Here is a 22,305-nt window from a genome sequence, read left to right as displayed (position 1 = left end):
CCAAAACGGGACGTCTCATCTTTCACTTCTATAATGAGCATGCATTATATTCACACTCACACATTTTTAGTTCACATTAGTAAGCGCTTTAATAGGCCTACAGTAAGTGTAATCAGATATACAGTAGCACTTGCTCACAGCTGGAAATAAGTCTGCTTAAAGAGGTCATGATTTTATAATGACATTTTGATCGTTTCTTTCTTCTTTTCGTGACATCATCCCCCCTATCTCCAAGTCACTTTATCTCAGATGAATTTCAGTTAACGGTTCTCTTGAGTTAAGCCTAAATCAAGGTAAATTTGTTTCCTCATGATATAACCCCTTTAAGGCTTCCATCCCTCACAACACATCAATCAGACCATTTCCCATAAGACCCTGCTTTATATCAAATGTATCTCTAAGACAACATCCTCAAACAAACCCACCCATGCACGCAGGCAAACACATTTTTATCTAGAAAAAGACGAAGTGAAGGGGAAAAAAAAGAATGATTATGCCCCTTAATCATGCACCCGTAGGCAAATTACATAAAAAGCAGAAAAACGAGGACTGGGGGAAACGGAGGAATGAGAAAAAGACCTAGAGGGAAAGAGAAATCAGAAAGAAAGAGCATGTACATGGAGAGAGGAGGAGGGGGGGATGGGGAGGGAATGACGTCAGTATGAGCGGTTATATAATCGTGTGCTGAACATTGCGTGTGTCACTATTAGAAGGTTACAGAGAGCGACATGAATACCAGACATTCCCTTTGCAGTCATGTGCAACATACTTCCACTCGTTTAACGCAATCATGAAGCCTCGATACAGCTGCTCCGGCCCCACGAGACCTTCTACGGCCAGTAAATACGTACTCAGAGAGACTTATCTACCCCACAGGATTGAGATCTGGAGCCTGACTTTTGTCATCAATTGCTTCCTTCGACCCATATTAACTAGTATTCCCCATCAAACACAAAATATATTGCATAGAATATTGTGCTCAGCATAATGAAGAAACAGCCCACCCCAATATTCTTATCCATTTCTCAGTGAATATAGGCAATGTATGTTGATGCATTTAAACAAAACAGATTAATTAAACATATATATTTATTAAAATAATATTTTAGTCACTAATTTACGAATTTAATTGTTTTTTAAAGATAAAACAATTAAATTCAAGCAAAATATTGCAAAAAAATTACAACCTACAAAATTTCAACTCAATTATAATTTTTTTTTTACTTCTCTTGATTTTTTAAATTTGTATTTAATATTTTTCTATAACATATATATTTGGGTGTACTGTAGTTCTTGGACTGCTATCGTAAGTTATTTTGTTAGATAAGCTCCAGATTTGGCTTCAGTACTGACTAATCTAATGTATATGCACAAATATATGGTATAGCTTTCTATTAAAAATATAAATTAAATATGAATAGATTTGTGAGGGGTGTACTTATATATGCTGAGCACTGTAAATTTAAGTTCTCTTTTACATACAAAGAAAGCAAATCATCAATCATAAATCATTTACAAAAAAAATGCTGGGTTCCACACAATTCCAGCATGTTTTCCCAACAGAAATATATTAAGTTAATTGAATTATTTTTGCTAATTTAAGTGGATTGAACATAAAACAATTAAGTCGATTTTAAATAAGTAGTTTGAACAAACTGCAAAATATTTTTGAGTGTTTAAAGTCATTAAATTTTGAGTTAATTTAAATTTTAAATGATTGAATGTTAGCACTAAAACGATCAAACTTGATAGTGAAGGTACTAATAATATTATGAACTATATATTTAAAATAAAGGCTTCCTTTGAGCTTTCAAAGAATCCAGATATATCAATGCAAAACAAGTTTGACTAAATTATACAGTACAACCGTTTTTAACATGATTTTTAATGATTATTATTTATTAAAACAAAAAATCTTCTATTAAAGAACTAATTTTATTATTTGTACAATTAATTAATCTACAATATTATATTTATATAATTTAAAGAACTAATTTTCTTACTTTTTCTTTTATACACTAAAAAACATTTCATTGAATTTACTCCATTTTTTTTAAGGTAAGTGGTTGCAATTTATATGATCTGAATTTAAACAAACAAGTAAATTTAGTAATGTTCAGCTTAATTTAAATAATAAAGTTTAGCCCATATAAATTGTTTGCAACCACTAACCTTCAAAAAGTAAGAAGTAAATCCAATGAACCATTTTTTTTAGTGTAACCTGTTTGCTAAACCACATAAATTTTAAAGCCAATGTGATCAATAGGGTATATGCAGAAGCATGCAGAAGAACTTTTAATTTGTCAGTAACCTAGGTCAAACTCTTTTGGTGAACTGTATGAGGTTACAAAATTGGAGAGTTTAAGGTCTGTTTTCGTTGAAAATCAACAATCTTCACTGCCTAAATGATATACGCTATAAAGTGGGTCTCAGAATGTACAAGAAGCACTGCATTAAACAAATTTTTTTCCATATCTACATTTATTTTACTCCAGTATTTCCAATGGCGTTTCTGCGCTAGCCTGATCCTGACGGGCGCGTGCGAGTAAATGCGGGTAAATCAACAACTAAATGAATGCTGACGTCTATTAAACTGGTTACATTTGAATCATATTACAACATCGATGCTGTAAAAGGAACTGTATAAATTGAAAAAAAGTCACACTTACCATTCACCTGAAGTATATCGGTATGGGAAGAAACACTAGCTCTGCTTATACTATATTTTTTGTGTGAAGTACAGACTAAAATTTAGTTTCAATATTTCATTATCATTGTAAATCTTGCATCACTGGAAAAAGTTAAAAGAAAATCTGCACACTGCCACTTTAGCTCTCAAAAAGAATTTATTGCAACAACGTTTTGACCTATGGTCTTCATCAGGAACCTGAACCTAATGAAGACCATGTAGGTCGAAACGTTGTTACAAAAGATTATCTTTGAGAGCTAAAGTGGCAGTGTGCAGATTTTCAGTGTTTATTTTGATCGAGCAACTGCCTTCGATAATCTCAGATGTGTGCACACTTTTGTTTTTTGGTTGCTTAAATCTTGCATCACTGCCATCAATTTTTCACCTTAGGTAGAAAAAATGAGACAGAATAAAATACTCTAAAACATAACTGCATTTCAGCCTGAATCAAGAAGGTTTATTTTTTGTTTAAAGACTTGCACAAGTTAACAATGACAGTAAATTTGACAAACAGTCCATGAATGCTTTGAACCTTGACTGTCTTTCCAGACTGTTCTCTGGCACAAGTCACTCATGGCTAAATACATTTGTTGGATCCAGCAATCACATGATAATCACAACGAATTTCCATTGAGCGCTTCACCTGGCCCTGCTTTTCCAGTGACACTGACACGGTCAAAGCAAACCCATAATACACACTCAAAAAATATTACTGCTGCTTGTTCAAACTACCTATTTAAAATGAGCTGAAACAACACAATTATTGTAATTTCTTTGGCTAATTTTATTTCTTTTATGTTCAGTCTACTTAAATTTGTAAACCATTAAGTTAACTTAAGCATTTTGTGTTGGGACAACATGACGGAATTGTATTGGTCCAACTACCTGGTTAGGGGATTTGTAGTTTCCAGCTTGCTTTTCGTGGGAGATGAAATGTTGACAATAAAAGTAATAGGTATTTAAAGTTAATATAAAGAATTGTTGGAGTTTATTCTTCACTTTAATTTAAAGATTTAGAAGAGTTTCATGTAATGCTTTTTGAGTTTTGAGATTACAAACTTGCAGAAGCACACGTCAAGTGAATATTTAAGAATAGATTTGGATTTGAGTCTAATAAATGTATGTTTTCTGATGATATTGAAACAACAGATTATGTGTTTTTTTAATACAAATACTGCATATAATATTATATATATATTTTTAAAATTTGATATGTCGAAAAGCCCTAATATTGATTTTAAAAGATCAGGATTAGTAAAAATAAAAGGTATAGTTCATTCACATAATGAACATTTGTTAATTTACCCAAAATATAGGTGATGTTTATTTTGCTCAGATGAACTAATGTGAAACTGAAACTGTATTCATAAGATGCAAGTCAAAGAGTAATGAAAGAGTCAAACAAATATGTACAGGCAACACAAGATTAATACCTATAAAACCAAAAAAGCTAAGGTGACTCATTTGAAATGAAAATTAAACATTTTGAGCACAGCAAATACCTATAAATGAAAGTTAATAGAAAGACTTGTTAAAGTTTATTCTTCAATTTAATTTAAAGATTTAGAAGAGTTTCATGTAATGCTTTTTCAGTTTAGAGATTGCAAACTTGCAGAAGCACACATGCTTTTTAAGTGGGATATATCCGTCAAGTGAATATTTAATTGTTAAATATAATTTAAATATTAAATATTTAATCATATTTAATTTGGATTTGAGTCTAATAAATGTATGTTTTCTGATGATATTGAAACAACTAATCATTTGTTTTTTCACTGTATGCAATATGGTCATGTTTATGACTGGATTTACCCAAGGATTCCACACCTCAGGATCTTTAATGTGAATGACATAATTTATGGACTTGTGATGGACAGTAAGGAAGATGCATTCCTAATGAACAACATCCTTATGTTTACATAGATCAAAATATTTGAAGGTGAAACCAAAGTTTTGTGCCTTTTATATTAAGATTCTTTCATATAAAATACCTTAAGATAATGAAAACAAAAAGTGCAATTAATCTTCTGTTTTTCATGGAAAAGTATAAATTACAAAAAAAAAAAACCCTAGTCCTTTTTATTTATTTATTATATTTAGTTATGTATTATTTTATTTATAATGATTTTATGCAACATAATATCTAGGTAATTTGTTCTTTATTTGCACCCATTTGCTTTTTTGTAATGTACTGATAATGCCAAGTTGTACATTACTATATGTTCAAAAAAAAAAAAAGGCAAAAATGTAGTTTGTTGCTTCGCTCAGTGAGCAACAACTGTCCTAAAAAATAGTTCTGAGATCAGGCTCAATTAACTGTAACTCATGAAATATGCTTAAAAATAGCTCTTTTAGTTCATTCAGGATAACTCCAAATAAAACTAAGAGACTTTGAAATGTACGACACATTATATACATACATTGTAAAACTCAATAAGTTGAGGTAACTCAAACCATTTGAAGAAACAGATTGCAACAAACCATTTAAGTTCAAAGACTAATCCTAATGAGTTCTGTAAACTTAATCCATTTGAGTAAATGAAGCAATTTAAGCAAAGTAAGACCCAATAAATGAAGAGAACTCATACCAACTGAGTACTGTAAAACCCAATAAGTTAAGGCAACTCAAACCGTTTGAGGAAACCGATTGCTACAAACCATTTGAGTTCAAAAACTAATCTATACGAGTACTGTGAACTTACTCCATTTAAGTTGAAGTAATGAAGTATTTAATTAACTCATTACCTTCAACACTGAGTTCAAAACTCTTTTCAAATAAGTAGAATTAGAGGCCGATAATCACATTTCATGACTCGATCTGTACTCGCCAATCTGCCCGATCTCATGAACCGATCACAAATGTGTGTTTACGAGTTTACATGCAGAGAACACATAAGAACTTCAATCATTTTACATATCAGAACTAAATATTCTGTGTTTTCAACTGTCCTGCAAGTTCGTTAAATCCTGACTGGAAATATTAGGGAAATAAAATAAACTTTAAAAATCATTTTTAACTTATATTATTTAATAACATAACTTATTGTAATACAAGTATTGTAATAAGCAGTAGTTTGTGGACCTATTTCTTCTTAGTAAAGAAGTAATGGTTTATAGGTGTGCATTTTTAAACTTTTTATGCGCTCCAAACTTCATTGAGACATGTGGATTCTTCTTCCATGATTTACAAGGTTTCCAAATTGCTTTATTAGTGATTTATCTCACCAATTTTTTTTATCCGTTTTATTTTGTTCTGTAAAGCTGTTTCTGACCAGTACATGTCCACACTAAATGATTATAAGTGACATGTTTAAGAAATGATATGCAACATCTTTAATTTATTCTCTGAGATAAGGCAAGATCTCCACTTAAGTTTCACACTTGGACTGAAAATGTGCTTTATGCATTATAAAGCTTTAAGCATCAGAATCGTTACTCTTTATCAGCCGATCACCATGACAAGGAATCGGTATCGGCTGCAAAAATCCTGATCGAAGCATCCCTAACAGGAATATAAGCATCTTGGCACAAACTTTGATACCACATTAAAGTTCCAGCAGAACTCAGAAGCAGTTACTAAGAAAGTGCATCAGAGAATGTTTGTTCTTAGGAAACTGAACTCAATCTGTGTGGAAAAAAAATATACTGAGAACTTTTATACTACCTATTGAGAGTATATTAAGCTTTTCCTTTCTGTGCTGGTTCTCCTCACTTTCCGTTAGAGATAAAAAATTGCCTTCAAAACTTAGTCAAGACTTGCTCCAAGATTATTGGTTTGCCTCTGTGGAGTCCAGCAGAGTTCCATGAACAGCAAATGATAAGGCAAACTCAAAGTGTGATAGGAAAAGAATCCCATCCTCTGAAGCCTTTTTGTTCTGTTGCCCTCTAGAAGAAGGTTAGGAAGCAATAAATGCACATTTGTTCCTGAGGCAATAAGGCTTTACAACTTTAAGTTTTAGCAAATTTTTAATTTTTAATATTTAGGTCCCTTCCTATGTTTTTTTAGTACTGAAGTAATAAAGTTATAGTAATGAAGTTTAGCAATGAAGTTATTATGAAGCATGCTGGATCGTGTTTTTTAATATTGTTTGTAAGTGATTTGTCTCTTTATGTGTTTGTTGTATCATGATGCTACTGCCCTAATTTAATTGCCCCTGGTGGGATTAATAAAGTTGTTAAACTAAGCTAAACTAAATGTCATGTTGTAATTCCAATGCTGACACTAATAAAAATTAAATACAATTTAGTAGCTCTACACTCAAAAAATACTTTGCTTCTTGTTCAAACTACTTATTAAACATGAGTTGTAACAACACAATTATTAAGTTTGTTTGGGACAACTTAATTGTTTTAGGTTCAATCCAGTTAAATTGGTTAAAAAATGATTAAGTGAATTTAATTGTTTTGTTTTGGAGAAAACATGTAGGAATTCAGTGGAACCCAGCATTTTTGACAGTGTACATATTAAACAAACAGCCATGGGTTTTCCACAATGCCAACTAAATGTGACTTAACATTGTCAACAAGCATAACCAACACTAAGTGAGTAATGCGGAATATGAACGTGGCTGATGGTGATAAAAGTGACCTAATCCCAAATCCGTGACACATCCTGCTCTCTGCCGGCGCTTTGATATGATCACTGCAAATAACAAATGTGGGTCAAGCACACAAGCATGCTGAAGCTAATGAGGCACAGCGGAGATATTCTGAGCCATGCCTCAAAGCAGAGCACTTTATCAATGAGCTTTCTTCTCTTCAGAGAATTCATTATCATGACTGGAGGTGGGTGTGTGAATCAGCCTTTTCAAAGTCAATTCTGCGCTAGCTTTTAACCTTCATGTCTCGCTTATTACGCCAATAAAGAAAGACAATCATCTCCAAGTATAGCAGTGGCTTAGTTAAAAACAGTTTTGGACTAAATGTTCATTTCAATTAGGGCTGCACCATACTGGGAAAATATGTGATATAGCTGTTGAGTATTGCGACAGCGATATTTTTTGCGTTATAAAATTTCCCTAGAAAAAAGCTATTTTGATTAGCTTTTTAAAAAAGTATATTTATGTAATGATCATTCATTCGTTTATTCATTCATTTATTATCCTTCGGCTTAGTCCCTGGTTTATCAGGGGTTGCCACAACAACTCTAGCATATGTTTTATGCAGCGGATGCCCTTCCAGCCACAACCAAGTAGTGGGAAATATTTATTGCTCATATTAATATGAACAGGTAATAATGTATATTTTGCTTGTCTAATAAACTTTATTGATCTAATAAAAACTGTCATGACACTGTGAATGTATAAAAACCTTCTGACTCCTATTGGCTGTTGTCTTTTTCTTCTCATCTCAACTCCTGTTTATTAGTGGGTTTTTAGCTTTGACCAAGAGTTAAAAAACATGCAAAAACAAAAAGGAATTTATTGCGCTACTATGGAATATGAATACTGCATATAATATTATATATATATATTTAAATTTGATATGTCGAACAGCCCTAATTTCAATTTTAAAAGATCAGGATTAGTAAAACCAAAAGGTATAGTTCATTCACATAAAGAACATTTGTTAACATCCACATAATGAACATTTGTTAATTTACTCAAAAAATAGGTGATTTTTTTTTTTTGCTGAAAAGAACTAATGTGAAACTGAAATTGCGATTCATAAGATGCAAGTCAAAGAGTAATGAAAAAGTCAAAAATATATATACAGGCAACACAAGATTAATACCTATAAAACCCAAAAAGTTAAGGTGACTCATTTGAAATGAAAATAAATTTTGGGCACAGTAAAACCCAATAAATGAAGAGAACTCAAACCAGCTGAGTACTGTAAAACCCAATAAGTTAAGGCAACTCAAACCGTTTGAGGAAACCGATTGCTACAAACCATTTGAGTTCAAAAACTAATCTATATGAGTACTGTGAACTTACTCCATTTAAGTTGAAGTAATGAAGTATTTAATTAACTCATTACACTGTAAAACCCAACAGTCAACTTTATCAAATGAAATGAGTGTGGTTAACTCAAAATTGACTGAAAGTTAATTCTACTCATTTGAAAAGAGTTTTGAACTCAGTCTTGAAGGTAATTATTTAAATACTTCATTACTTCAACTTAAATGGAGTAAGTTCACAGTACTCATATAGATTAGTTTTTGAACTCAAATGGTTTGTAGCAATCGGTTTCCTCAAACGGTTTGAGTTGCCTTAACTTATTGGGTTTTACAGTACTCAGTTGGTTTGAGTTCTCTTCATTGATTGGCTTTTACTGTGCTCAAATTGCTTCGTTTACTCAAGTGGATTAAGTTTACAGAACTCATTAGGATTAGTATTTCAACTTAAATGTTTGTTGCAATCAGTTTCCTCAAATGGTTTGAGTTACCTTAACTTTTGGGGTTTTACAGTGTACCTTCAAGACTAAGTTCAAAACTCTTTTCAAATGAGTAGAATTAACTTTCAGTAAATTTTGAGTTAACTACACTCATTTCATTTGATAAAGTTGACTGTTGGGTTTTACAGCGTATGGCCCCTGACAAAAAAAAAAACACAGGTTTTATAAAAGCAAAAAGTCAGTCTGAGCATGAAACTGAACATTATTTAAAAGGGTTTGATCACCCAAAAATGATTAATTACTCATCCTCATGTCTCAAACCACTGAGACCTTTGTTCATCTTCAAAACATTTAGATAATATCTGAGAGCTCTCTCAACCTCCATAGACAGCAATGGTCCAGAGACATTCAAAGTCCAGAAAAGGAACCAAAACCAATGTCAAAATATTTCATGTGACTTCAGTGAACAGACCAGATATGTGCACCAAAAAAACTTGTAAAAACAATTTTGTTCACCTTTGTCTTCTCTTCCGTGTCAGGTCAAGGTGCAGGTTTACTACGTGTAGAGTGACATTTGTCATTAGATTCAGCAGCACAACCAAAAGTGTTTTATTGCCTGTAATATATAAATCACCCTAATCTGATGTGAAAGACATTGGTGAACAAAGCTTTTTTTACTTTTTTTTTTAAATGTTGTGTCACACAAAAATGTTCAGAGCTTCATATGATTACAGTTGAACCACTGAAGTCACATGGAAAATTTTGACAATATTTTTGGTACCTTTACTGAACATCTCAGGACTCTTACCGCATATGGAGGATGAGCGATCTCTCAGATTTAATCTGAATTATAATCAATTGTGTTATAATGATGAACGAAGGTCTCAGAGGATTGGAATGACATGAGGGTGACCAATTAATAACAGAATTTTCATTTTTGGGTACACTAACATTTAAACATTATTACCTTAAAGTCACAGTGTCAGCAAACAGTCCCAAGCACATTCATAACATTCGCTCTTCCAGAGTTTATCACATCACTACACCTCAAACTAAATTGCACAACTCAGGTGTTTACTGTGTTTCAATGTAAACAAGTAATTTTGTCAATCTACAAATCCTCTGAAGATGCAACATATAGGGACTCTGTGAATCAGAGCAATTTAAGGCTGCTTTGCTCTGTGATTAAAAATAAAGAGAGTGCCACAGGCTTAAACCACTGTAGATTTAAATTATAAAATTTTTTTTAATCAACCTCACGATCAGTCTTTGCATCATTTAACTGGTAAATAAGCTAGTTGACAGAAGCTGCTTGTCAAACTACAAGCAATCCCTGAAGCATCAGAAACAAATTGGACAACCGCGTTTATGCGTATCTGACATCATATAAAAGATTAGATTAGCTTTAGACATTTACAGCTAAACTAATAATATAGGTCAGTTACAGATGCCAGCATGCATACTCATATAGTTTTCAGTCATAAATAAAACTAATAAAGATTTAATCATTTTTTATACACTACTATCATAAATTAATGATATTACATCAAAAACTTTAGTATTATTATTCTGTATCATTTTATGAAATATTTATTTTATTTATACACCTTTATTCATCACAGGAATTGAGTGTTCATATGTTAAATGTCAATTGTTAATTGAAATTCTATGACTGCTATTGTTTAATGTTATATTAAGTCGGTTGTATTAAGTCAGTTGTTCTTCTGTCAATTGTATTTAGTCAGTAGTATTACTGTCAGTTGTATTAAGCCAGTTGTATTACTGACAGTTATATGAAATCAGTTGTATTAAGTCAGTAATATTACTGTCAGTTTTTTTATGAAGTCAGTTGCATTACTGTTAGTTGTTCAAGATTGGAATGTTCTACAACATTTAAAAAGAAAAGAAAAAAAAGGTATCTTCTTGCTAAAATACCACTCTATTGCTATCAAGTCTGCATTTACCTCAGGGGTGCCTATATAGAAACTCTACAAGCTTGCGGGCATCTCAAATAATCAAGAATGCAACAAAAAAATGAAATGGGAGTTAAAGTAACTCAGTTTTTTAATGATTTTAAAATGACTTGATGATTAAGTTATATTAAATGTCCACAAACAAACTGCACATTTGGCACAGGCAAATGTAATATTTAAGAAATAAACCATTTCCTTTTAATTTAACACACCTAACGCTTCAACCTATGAAAACAAATTAAGACAAACAGATATACATTTTTAACTTGTCATTTTATATGTTTGTTTACACTGTATTTTTAAAATCAAGTCCAGATAATTACAGGGAACGCCAATTTTGAACATTATTTCACCCACACACTTAAAACACTTTTTTTGTAATCTGATTTGATGCAGACACCAAAAATGTTGTCTAATCTTTGACACCTCTATAGGGATGCAGAATTTTTTTGTTATTCGTGACCTGGGGTCTGTTCTTCATACCTCACTTAAATGATCTAAGATAATTTGTCAGATCCTGGATCTTTTAATCTTGATAAGTGATCTCTTGCTAATTTGGTTCTTCAGACAAGTTCAAATCAGATTAAAATGTATGGATGAACTGATCTGAGATCACTGCATGTGTTGCAAAGGGCAGATCTATTGATCATCGAAATCATGATCAGCAGTGCAACGATTGGCTGATGGCACAACATCATAATGACATTAATATTCAATTATTCATGCGAGCAATTATACAAAATTAGTAGTAAATGGTTTGTTAAATATGATACGCAATGACTTTACACATTTGTTGTGGGTTGCAGGCTTTACACTTTCACGTGTCAAGAGTATTTAGCAATTTATTTAGTTTTACTTTTGTAAAAGTAAAGATTTTAAAGAGTGGATTTTCTTTATTATAGAAAGTAATACACTTTCTATACTATTCAACTAATCAATGGCTGTTTAAATTCATCTTGCATCAAAAGCATTTTGACATTGGTAAAGGTGTCTGCAACTTTTGCAAAACATCAAATCCCTAGCATAGTAGCTATAATGCATAAATTATTATTCCTTTCCTTTAAAGAAACAATACAAAAAACAAAACAAAAAATTAATAAATAAATAAATTAATTAATATATATAATAATAATAATAATAATAATAATAAAAAATTAATAATAATAATAATAAATATATTATAAAAATTGTGCATGCCTATTATCATACACAAATTGTACTAAAGCTGGATCGGTACCTTAAAATAGTACGTGTTTGTATCTAAAAAGTCCATAAATGTTCTCTTTGAACCCCTTTGTACTTTTATTTCATTGAACGAGTGTATATTGCAAACATTTTATTTATATTTTTTAAAACTTGCCATGACAAAAACTCGGATGAGTTTTGAAGAATGAAACAATTCTGGATCGTGTCAAATTGTCAATAACCAAATTCAGCTAATTGAGTAATCCATGTACGAAGAATGAAAAAAAAAAGAAAAAACTAAAACAAAGAAAAACAAATAAAAAAATCTGATACCTGAAGATAACAAGCATCACACATATATTTACAGGTTTATGTGAAAAATGTTGAGATTTGTTTGACAAGTTAATATGAGAACAGACAGATAATGACTAAAAAAAAACTGCTTTGTTTTCCACTGTATATGTGGATTTTGTAATAAATATTGCCGCTTAATGGAACATTTGCATTTTAGGAAGTACATTTCTATCTCAATTTCTTTAAGTTCTTTCAGCCTCTTGACAAAGGTTATCTTAGACTAATAGGGATGAGCGAGCAGGAGAATGTAAATGAGAGCGAGATCAAAGCAAGAGAGGAAATGTAAGTGATGCCTCAAAGTGTGTCTAATTGAAGCATGAATGGAGGAATTGACTGGCTTGACTCTAATTGATTAAAGTCAAAGGAAGGACAGAGCACTAAAGAAACGAAGAAGAGAAAAGAATTGACAAGGAAAAAGCACATGACACACTTCTTTGAATTAAAGGGAGAAGGAATATTTCACCAAAAAAAAAAAAACACAATAAAACAAATGAAAGAGGCAGATAAAAGAAGAGCCCAGTGTGTAATTGTGTTGTGGTCACATTTACGTCACACTTTAGAAAGAAGCTTTCAGAAGACTGTAGTAAAATCTTTCAAATGAAAAAAAAAAACCTTTCCCCAACAGAACAGTACTGCCCTCAAACTATGTTTCACAACTTAACATAGAAATCATTCACGCTGCATTTTATCTGCCAAACTAACACAAACACCTGAGTGACCTCAGGGCAAAGAGAACAAAATTGGATGAGCAACTGTTACTATACTATACTATACATCTATAAACACTAATATATAGGGCAAAAACAACATTGAAGAAAGTGGTTTTATTTATCACCAACAACCTGACAAGCTGTGAACTTGTGAACTGTGATCAAACGCTTTCACTGCACAACGTAGTCATCATGACAAAGTAACTTTTACAATCTGTTTACAGTGCAGAGTTTTATAGGTTTACAGTGTAACTATAATGACCTGTCATTTAAAAACAAGCGGAAAGTTCATTACAGCTGCCACTAGAGGGCCAATTGAGATCATGTCCACTTAATAAGCGTCCAGTCATGCATTTTATGAACAGAAATCTGACACCATTAAACAAAAACAAATCCATTCCTATGGAAAAAAAAAAAATCTAAGAATTCTGGATGAACTGGGGTTTAGATTAAAAAAATTTATATTGGTTTATTTATTGGTTTTTATAAAGGTCTGAAGTTGTATTTGTTCCAAATTTTATTTTTATTTTTATTTATATATATATATATATATATATATATATATATATATATATATATATATATATATATATATATATATATATATATATATATATATATATAGGCAATATAAAAATATTGTAGTTTATTGGCTTTAAAAAAAAAACAATTTATCTGAATAACAAATGTTTCCAGTTTTTTTTTTTTTTAATTGTTACTGAAAATTTGAAGGAATTTTACCAAAACTGGACAATATATTTGCTAAAACTTACAAATTTTCTGTTAAAGTATTATGTTGCATAAACAAAAAAAATAAATAAACAAGTCCAAAAACAACAACAACAGATGTTTTGTTATTTTACATTTACAAAAAAAACCCGATAAACTGATTTAAAACAACTTGCGTAACATTTAAAATTAACTTAGTTTAATAAGTTAACATATGTTGTCAGGACTAATTAATCATATTTTTTTACAGTGTACAGGACCCTTACTCTTTATGATTTATGGTTGTAACCAATAAAATCAATTAATTGCAAATACTTTTATAAAAATATTTGCATTTCTTACATATATTTAAATAACATTTTATGCACATAAATGCAGATGTATCTCCATCTAACGTTTAATAATTTTAATTGCTTCCTTTTTTCCCACTTATATACAGTGCTCAGCATATATGAGTACACCCCTCACAAATCTATCTTTTAAATTCATATGTTTAATAGGAAGCTATACAATATTATATTTCTACATGTATATTAGATTAGTCAGTACTGAAGCCAAATCTAAAGCTTATCTAACAAATTAACTTATGATAACAGTCCAAAAACTAGTACAGCCAAATATATATGTTAAAGAGAAACATTAAATATAAATTTTAAAAAGAGGAAAAATCAAGAGAAGCAAAAAAAAAGGAAAATTTTTGTTGAAATTTTGTAACTTGTCAATTTTTCCGCAATATTTTGCTTGAATTTAATTGCATCATCTTTAAATTTCTAAATAATTGGTGACTAAAATTGTATCCGTTTTAAATTGTATATCTGTTTAATAAATCTGTTTTTCTTAAATGCACCAAAATACATTGCCTGTATTCACTGAGAAATTGATAAAAATATTGGGGTGTACTCAATTATGCTGAGCACTGTAAATGTCCTTTTGTTCTTTTTTTGATATATATACATATGTATGTACACTGAACTCCTTAAAAACCACACTTGGCGAATAAAGCTCATTCTGATTGCGATTAAACTAAACTTTAAAATATTAAAATTATATTTTAGCTGATTTTAGCTTTAGTTAATTGTAAAAACCCTTGTGTTAAGTCTTTTCTTTGATCATGTGTTATACAAGCCAGAGGCTAAACTTCTCTCTGCATTTAAACAGGTGCTCTTCTCCATCTTTACTTCTCTCTCTCTGTCTCTCTTTGCTGAATCTTTAATTTTCAGTGTTTTTCAGCTTCATGCTCTGTTCTTGTGGCTCGGTGGCTGTAGATCTGACACAGGATTTGAACATTCAGAACTGCTCTGAGAGCTCTTAAAGGGCCAGCGCTTCTCTAAACGCTGTCAGGCGCAGCAACAGCTCAATGCCATTTCTGCCTGCCGAGTCACATTGATATGCTTGCCTGCTTGCAAGGGCGAAGCTTGCAGGCCGTGTCCCAGTAACCCAGTTTTCCCAGTGTGAAAGCTCTGTAACAGCCCAGCAGTGGCCACTGTGTCATCTGTTACCTAACACTGTTACCGGAGGGGGTGTACCTGTCATATGCCCTCTCCACCCCAAGTTTCCGCTGAGGCTTTTTTCTCTTTTTTTTCTGAGTCACTCTATTTGGTTTTCTACTAATAAGTACCTTTATTCAGAAACACTTAACATTTAGATCAGAACAGGGCACATCCATCTGCCCACACAGTACATTGGATATAAAAGCCTGAAGACAGAATATGAATGAACCATTTTCATTAAGCACAAAAACAGGAATAAAGCAAGCTACATAACACTGAAGACTTCTGGTTTACACCTGGACTATTCTGATGAGGTAAGGATTTCTGGACATCAAGAAGAGCCAATCAACAGCTTGGAAAGTACTAGTCTCATAATCACACATTTCAAGTGTTCACACTTAGATATTGCTTGATACTAATAGCAGGTTCGGCATGTTGTCCTGGGAGAGAACCCCAAGCTCAGAGATAATTGAAGCTGGGGCTCTTCCCTGGTCATTTAGCAAGTAAAGGGTTCCAAGATCAGGTAGTTTTTGACAGCACCTCCTGATAACGGAGGAAATAGGGAGATGGGGTGGATAGGGGGATTCTTCAAAAGCAAAATAAGCGAAGTAAGGTCAAATGGGTTATTTATTGTAGGTTTGGATTAATCTGATTGGTTTATTAACGATTGCAGATGAGAGACCAACAGCAATAAATCGTATCACATGCTCCTCTCAATATTAGTTTATAAAACTACACTTAGACTGATGGTTATAGGATTCGACTGCTTTTCAGCTTCATTGGCTAATGACAGCACAAGAGCCACCCCTGACTGACATCTAAAACAAACCCATTCCAGTTTGTTTGGTCAGTGTCATTTTTAGGGGTGTAAATATGTTAATTTGATGTCCCTATAACAGAGCGGCATGGGATATATTTTTTTGGCATCAACAGAAGATGTGTGGTTTATGCCTCAGACATAGGCCTGTCACATTAATCATTATATCATCTTATCGGGCAATACTTGAACATGACCTCCATAATTTTTGGTGCAGCAATAAATATTTACAAATTTACAAATATTGTTAAAGCCATTTTACAATTACATTTAGTGCATATATTATAGTAATAGTGTATATATACACACACATCAACCTTTTTAACATACCTTTAACATACTCATACCTTTTTAACATCAAATTATAGAATCTAAATTACCTTAATAATAGAAAGACTTTGTAATTCCTTTTCATAACACTTATACGATGTTTAGTGATTAAGACATCAAGTGATGAAGTGTTTCAGGTGTAGTTTTGTCCCATTCTTCCTGCAAACAAGTCTTGACCTCCTAGGGCTTGAGTGTCCACATATGTGGACAGCACATTTTTAGCTCTTAAGTGGCTATTTAAAATACTTTGAATGTTTTATATTTTGTTACAGACATACAGTGCCATCCTGCAACTGTTTTGCAGCATATGAAATGTCCCAAATGGGAAAAAAAATAGTTTTTACTCTTTGATAGTCAAAGCAAGTTAAAAAAAAAATTTAATGTTAAATATGCATTAAAAATTCAGAAAAAGGTGTTTTGTGTAAATTCGAACCACGAGTCCACAGATATGGGGATAATTTTTCTCTAAAAGTACATCGTATCAAAAGATGATACTTAGGTTTTTATTCTAATTAGGTTCTAATAAGCAAAGAAAAATAAAAAATGCATGTAAAAAACACCTTGGGACTTAAGAGGTTATGATGGGTAACAGTAGAGTCTTTGTTGACGCAATTTGAGCTTTAACATTCACCACACATTCTCTATTGGAAACAGGTCGGGCCAGTCAAGTACCTGTATTTGTACCAAATCATAATTCCAATCACCTGTTGACATCACCGGTTTCAAAAAGCACATTCTTATTTAGCCAATTTACCTGATTACTATCCCTAAATTGCTCTAAATTACTTTAATAATGGAAAGTCTTTGTCCCTTGAAACTGTTTATGGCTATATACATTACTATGCTGTATTATTATAATTATTTAATCAGTGGCATGAAAGGATCTCAATAATATTGCTTATCACAGCAATTTCTGTGACAATATATAGCACAACAAAAAATCTTTACTGGTCTACTCAGACATTCAACCAGCATTCCATAGTAGTGACATTCAAGGCAAAGTCTAGTCATTCAGACTAGTCACTAGTCGACATTCAAGGGACAGTGCTAACAATCAGAATTTTTGTAAAAGAGAAGAAACACACAGAGGCTGTCTCCAAGATTTTCCTCATTTACTCCAACCTACATCACTAATTTAGGCCATGTTCCATTCTGAAGGGCTCATCCCTATGCCTTAATCCCTCCTTGGGAACGAGAGCTTCAAAGGGATGAATCAGTAGGGGACCAAAAAAAAGCACTTTTGTCTCATCAGCCTTACTATTTAAACACTCCCAAAGAATCATATGCAAGTCCATTACTTGTCTTATTGTAGTATATAGAATGAGTCAATGAAAACAATGAACATATATGGTGTGCCAAAAAGAGTGCAATTCAACTAATGCACACAAGGAATGGATGATACACTAATTATTGAGCTGAATTATGGGACTGAATGAGTGCACTCAATATAACCTTAGCATCTTAAATCCTCAAAAGTTTGATAAAAAAAATGTATGTACATTTATAAAACTATAACTTATATCAGTGTTTCTCAACCACGTTCCTGGAGGCCCACCAACAATGCATGTCTTGGATGTCTCCTTTGTCTGTCACACCCATTACAGGTCTTTCAGTCTCTGCTAATGAGCTGATGATCTGAATCAGGTGTGTTTGGTTAAGGAGACAGGGAAAATGTGCAGGGCTGGTGGTCCGCCAGGAACATGGTTGAGAAACACTGTCTTTTATGGCCTTTGCATCAAATTTTAAAAACAAATGTTTGACAATGGAGTCAACTCCACTGTCATGGAGTTGCTTTTTTGCTATTTGAGCAAATGGGAATAGAAAAAAAATGTATTTTTAGTACTCTCCCAATCACAGCACTATAAGTTTACTCAACTATGACACTAAAAAGCACACAACGCTTCATCTGTAATGCTTCCAAGTGCCGTTCGAATATAATTTTTTTAAATATCAGGTATTAAAAATTAAAATAAAGCTATGCAAACTCTTCTATTTATCACTCCAAGTGTGTCCTTTTGAGTAATCAAACGTTCAATATACACACGTGCAGTTATCATGTCAACTTGGGCCAAATACAGGACTTATATCATATACTGTAAGACAAGTAGGAAATTGTCAAGGCCACAAGTGTAGGTTTTTGGACAGGTCCTGTATGTTTTTGGACCCCATTAAAAATGGATAGTGCCTTAAAAGGAAGTTTTTTTCGAGGGGGGGGGGGGGTGATTTTGGACATAGACAGGCTTTGTTAAAAGTACATTTGCATGGTCTGGGCAGCATGTGACTATCTGACTGCAAACAAATAACTATTGTTTTCCTGAACAATAAATTCAGTAGACCTCTAAAACATGGATGTCATTCCATATGCATCAAAGTAAAGTTACAAATTGATGCTAAATTTGTATAACCTTTTCGTTAAGTCAGATCGGTGCACTGCTAATATGGCTAGTGAACTGCTTAGCTAATTAGCCATGACACAGGCAGATTCACAGTCTTTCCCAACCTACCACAACTGCTTAGTCACGACATTAATCATACAAGTAAGTAATGTGTATTTATACAGCGCAATTATTGTGTATGGTCATACACCCAAAGAGCTTCACAATCATGGGGAGGGGGGTCTCTCCACACCACAATGTGGTCTTCCATCCAGGTACTGACCAGGCTCAGCACTGCTTAGCTTTAGTGAGTAACCGGTCTTAGGCTGCAGGGTGATATGGCTGTGGCTGTGATATGGCAGGTGCACTGTATAAGTCATATGATCAATATGTAACAACACAGCATACATTTTTGTTGCTTTACCTTATTAAAATAGCTTGTAAACCTGATTTGATTCAACTTAAAAAAAAAATCAAAACAGCCAACTTGTGTTTACAATGTTCTAGTTCTCATTAAACACAAGTTGTTTGCTGTGAATTGCTCCTGTTGAAAGAGGCGATATAAAAAACAAAAAGCTGTTAAAAGTCAAACAATCCACTTACATGGCAAGACACTCTGAAAATCTCACACTCTTTGTAGGTTTGACGATTGGTAAACAGATTGAAGAAAGACCAGTTAGGACCATGATTTAGATTTCCCTTTCAAAAGGGAAAGAGTAGCATGTATGTGTTCAGAGATTTGGAACAAGCTGCACAGGATTTAATCTAACCGGATATCTGATAGATCTGACACTCTTGTTCAAGATGGGATGGTTATTATAGCTGTTGCCTAAGTATATAGACAACATGATGGTTTCATCCTGTCACCTCCTTCCAAAAAACCAAAGAGCTGGATCATAAGCCTGTGTTCAAAGGACCACAGGTCTGAATTTTACCCATGATGATCATATTTGTAAAAATTAAAAATGTTCTGTTCAGATCTGCTCATTTTTACTTTCGAAGCACTGTGCAACCACCAACAAGGTGCAATAACACCCATAGAAAGAATATAGGGATGTTAAACAGCCAATGCACAACTCTGAGGGTCACACACCATGTATTTTTCAAGAAACTCACAGGGATTTCTAGGACCACTGACAACCAGAACTTCAATTTAACATCTCATGTGAAGAATGGTGCCACCATAAATCTTAAGGGCAATTATAATTTACATAGAGTGCAGGGTGAGCACCATCTGCTGGCCTCATCAATGCCAGCAGCCCATGAAATAGCTGTCCCATTAACCTCTCTCATCCAGGTACTCACCGGACTCTTTTAACTTCAATAGAAATCTAGATGAGAGGTAAGTGTAAAAACCATCTAGCTATCACAAAAGAGGACGGATACATGGATTCATGTTTTAAACAGCTTAGGAAAACACAATTAAGTTCAACTGATTAAACAAATTGGAGAATTTTCATAAGTAAGCACATTGCCCTACTTAATACATAAAGTGAATCAAAATAAATGAGTTTGTCTATAGACTTCCCACTTGTGTTTCATTCAGGCAACCACAGAACAAAAATGTCAAACAATATAGTCACGTATAGACTTTTGTGGCTTGATGTATACAGTATTTGAAATGTTTAACGTATCAAATACAACGAAAGCCTCCATGGTAGCCTTCAATCTCAGTAATGAAAATTACAAATAATTCACAACTTGCTTCCGTTTGTTAACTTTCTAGAATATTACAACACTTGAAGAGACTGAAAATGCTACACCTGAACTTGAATGCAAAACAAAACCATTGAGGTAAAGTTGGTTTTAAATTCGCAAATTCAGACTTTCTTCTTGATAATATAATTACAGTATTCTTTAATACTTAAAATACTTAAAGTTACAGTAAAGTAGCCGATGACTATCAAAGTACATCATTGTTCACAGTCAAATAAATAGTGTTAATGTTGTTTTGAAGTCATACTTGCATGCGATTTCAGACTGAATATTCAAACTAGCGTGGTAAACAAAATAGTAACTCTACTGAAACAAGTTGAAAAATGAATGAATGTGCGAATATAAAACCAACTTTACACTAATAACAAAACTGAAGGGGCGACTGCGCACAACAAAGCGTCAGCACTGAACTTTTTATTCCTCTCAACGAAATCCAGGGCATGACGTCACGCCACCGGCTCATGATTCTCAAGTCATGTGTTACATAACTTGCAATCTTTTCATAAGTGCTTTTATTCCGTTTAAACTTTCAATTGTCATATTGGCAACGTTTCACCAAAGCACTCTGTATAACTGAAACTCATAGGAAGCTGTACAAACAGACTAGACATGACTTTGTTACCCTGCTGCTCCTCTTGACCTCGATTAAAAACACACAGAGAGACGTCAACTCGGCCAGTCAATGAATATGTATATGCAGAGCCGCGCACAGCATAATCTGCCATTCCATCTGACACAGATATCACAGTAGTAACTTCTTCATCTTCATTCTTGGAATAGCTATATGTCATTTAAAAAGTACAGAAACTGCCTGCTTAATTAAGAAACTAATCCATCACATCACTGAGAGAATAATAAAGGAATTTAACACAAGATAAAACTAATTTACATACAGTTCTCGCTACTGAAAAGCGATATAAACACCGCAACTTTAACTGTATGCTCGAAATGACCACAGCAGCATGTCAACCCGTTATGGGTGCTTGCACCGGGCGCCTTTAACACAATGACACACTTCTCGCGTGCTCTAATTTCACAAACTAAACCAAGCAACAACCGGCTGAACTCACCTAATCAGAGGCAGCGATGAGAAGCCGACTTCATCAGGAAAGTTGCTAGGAACCTCCAGCGACGAGAAGCACGGAGAGCGCTTATTTGCCTTCCTTGCCTTACACATGAAATAGAGTTACATAACCGGCACCGTTTCTGTGGGCAATGAGTGACTTCCAGAGCGCTTTTTTCATTCACTGATGTTCATTTTCCAACGCACACACCTCACACTTTACGTCATCAGCCGTCGTCACACCTTAAAAGGAGCGAAGGGGCGTGACCGGACCGGATTCGCCAGAGTCAGTGGAGGGGTGAGCGCGCGCCCTTCGCAGCGCGTGCTCGTCAAAGCGCCCTCCCGCCGCCCGGTCTCTTCGTTTCTCCGTTCTCCGACTGCTTGAACGGCGGCCAGAGAATGTCATCGGCGGAGAATTAAGGGGGCCGTGTCTCAGTGAGGCAAGCTCTTCGTGCGGAAACAGAGGGGGTTACATTTGGAGGGGATGCCAGATTTAGCTGAACGTTACAAATAGCTTACCACACATTAAAAACAATAA

The 22,305-nt window shown here is 33.4% G+C and overlaps 1 protein-coding gene across 1 annotated transcript in view; it reads right to left on the bottom strand.

Moving 5' to 3' along the window:
• Positions 1-21,937, bottom strand: part of npas2 (neuronal PAS domain protein 2) — a 117,504-nt gene extending 95,567 nt beyond the window's left edge. The window contains exon 1 of the mRNA XM_056457636.1: positions 21,775-21,937. The gene's annotated coding sequence lies outside the window, so the exon portion shown is untranslated. The remainder of the gene's footprint in view (positions 1-21,774) is intronic.
• Between the last annotated feature and the right edge of the window lie 368 nt (positions 21,938-22,305).

Source organism: Danio aesculapii, chromosome 5, assembly GCF_903798145.1.
Source record: "Danio aesculapii chromosome 5, fDanAes4.1, whole genome shotgun sequence".
Lineage (NCBI taxonomy): Eukaryota > Metazoa > Chordata > Actinopteri > Cypriniformes > Danionidae > Danio > Danio aesculapii.
Note: the sequence above shows the minus strand (reverse complement) of the source record. Positions and strands in the feature narration are given on the sequence as shown.